Source organism: Elephantulus edwardii, unplaced genomic scaffold, assembly GCF_000299155.1.
Source record: "Elephantulus edwardii isolate Elephantulus edwardi_28Jun2011 unplaced genomic scaffold, EleEdw1.0 scaffold00025, whole genome shotgun sequence".
Classification (NCBI taxonomy): Eukaryota; Metazoa; Chordata; class Mammalia; order Macroscelidea; family Macroscelididae; genus Elephantulus; species Elephantulus edwardii.
The window spans coordinates 375,753-378,103 of record NW_006399775.1 but is presented as its reverse complement, the minus strand read 5'-3'; the positions used below and the strand labels follow the sequence as shown (position 1 = coordinate 378,103).

The 2,351-nt window shown below is 37.9% G+C and overlaps 1 protein-coding gene across 1 annotated transcript in view; it reads left to right on the top strand.

Moving 5' to 3' along the window:
• Window positions 1–2,351, top strand: part of MYOM2 (myomesin 2) — a 164,184-nt gene that overhangs the window by 66,149 nt on the left and 95,684 nt on the right. The window lies entirely within an intron of this gene.

The following is a 2,351-nucleotide window of genomic DNA, read 5'->3' as shown; positions in this document are numbered from 1 at the left end:
TTCCCCGGCAGAGCATCTGGTGGATTCGAACCGTGTGCCTCTGGGATTGTAGTTGCAACTCCTTGCCATGAAGCCATCAGAGCTCCCCAGAAACCATGTCTTGATGCTCTTATGTGATAGAAATAAAATTCACAGAGGATCATCTTTTAAGTTATTGTTGAGGTGTTGTGTTGTGCGTTAAGTTATTGTTACGCTGTCGGATCAACTTTGACCTAGAGCAACCCAACGAACTTTTTTTTTTGTACCGTCAAATCGGATCTGACTGGTACAGGAAGAGATTGCCCAGCCTTCTCCAGCAGAGCATCTGGTGGATTTGAACCGTGTACCTCTGGGATTGCAGTGCAGCTTCTTGCCACTAGGCCACCAGAGCGCTCCAGAACAGCAGATCTTAAACTTGCGCTTTCCTGCATCATCGTCATCATCTTTGCCATGCTCGAGCCCATTGCGGTAGTTAGACCCTGGAGGGTCTTCCTCTATTTTGCTGATCCTCTCTCCTTTTTCCAATTTGATGTCTCTCTTCAACCACCGATTCCTTCTGAAAATGTCCAAAGAAAATGAGACAAAGTTTCACCATTCTTGCCTCTAAGGAGCACTCTTGTTGCACTTCCTCTTACAGTTCTAGTTAATTTGTATTAATATTTAAAAGATGACGCTCTGGTGGTCTAGGGGTAAGAAGCTGTGCTGCATCCCTGAAGGTAAACGGTTCGAATCCACCAGCTTCTTTGTGGGAGAAGAATGAGCAGTCTTCTCCCGCACAGTCAACTGCCTCTGAAAACCCGCTGAGGGTCAGCTATGAGTCGGTTCAGACTTGACAGTACACAATAACAACAATAACAACAATAACAATATTTAAAGGACAAAATGTAATTAATGCCTTGGTTAAATGCTAAATATTTAAAAATGAATATAACGGATATTTGAATGAGTACAATAGTTTCAAATGATGTGGGGAGAGATAGTCTTACAGTGATCAGTATATGGTTTTTTAATAAGTCACAGAAGAAGGAAGTTCTCTTTTTCTTCCCTCATAAACCTACAAGGTCAGTGAGCAAAGATGTGATTCAGATTGTCTTGAGTGGTATGTAGGAACTCTATCTAGTAACAAATAGTCACCTAAAATGACAAGATGTAAGTTGCTGTGTAAATGTCATGGATTGATGATAAAATTTGCATTTTGTAAAGATCATTGTGAAAAGCATTGAGGATATATAATAATCCAAAAACTATTATCATCAAACCTTTCAAAGGCAGGGGTAATGTCTTTTTTTGAGAGAAAACTTGTCTATTTAAATATGGATGCATATATGTGGGAATATAAATAACCAGATAGGTATTAAGTGCCAAATGAAATGATAGCATGATAACATATTTTCAAAGAGTTGGCTTTTCAGAGGATTAAATGGATGGTAGCTTGACAGAACAGTTCTTACTATCACATACAATAAAGTCATAACATTTTTAATGTCTATACTGTTTCCTTGCTCATAAAAAGGAAAGTTTTTCTTACTCTCTGGGCTGTGCCTTCATTTTGTTTGATGCACTCTTGAATGTGGCAGGATTTTATTGATACTTTGGGAAACATTTTAGAGAGTATGTTTATGTAACTGGCCATGAAAAGCAGAGAGTTGGACACTTAGATGGAAAACTGTTTGGCTTGGGATATTGATACTGTCTGAAGTTCAGCCACGTACAGCTAGGCTTCTCTGCTGTGAAGCATTCTCACCATTTTTGTCCAGGTGGCTTCATTTGTGTTTATCTAGTTCTCCTGACTTGTCACCCTTATCTTTGCTTTATGGTATGTGATGACCATTAGGTGTCAGGTAGGTGATTTTTTTTTTAAGAAGCACAATTCGCACAGTAATATTGTTTATTTCATGAATCAGTCCACTATTTAGCTGAAAGGTGGTCTCACGTATGGATTAATCCAAACTTTATATCTTAGGCAAAAAAGTCTCCGTTCTTCCTATATCTTCCACTTATCTAGTTTGTCTGGTCTATATTTTTGTAAAAACAACTTGAGTAATATTGTACAGTTTTCTCTTGTTCTATCTGGGACCATCTATTCTGGCCCCAATCAGAAGAAGTAGAAGTGAGAGTCAGGTACCATCTAGTTCTAATCTCTGGACAGATGAGAAAGTGGTTCATATGGATTATTAATTCTGCAGACTTTGTTGACATCTTTTTAAACAGGAAGAAAATAATGATATCTTTTATGGATGTGGAAAGAATAAAACATCGATGTGAAAGAATTTTATAGATATATATAGATATATAGATAGAGATAGAGATAGAGAGATATAGTACGTGTATATATAGTATCCAAAGTATGTCAGACGAAGCCCCAGAATCCT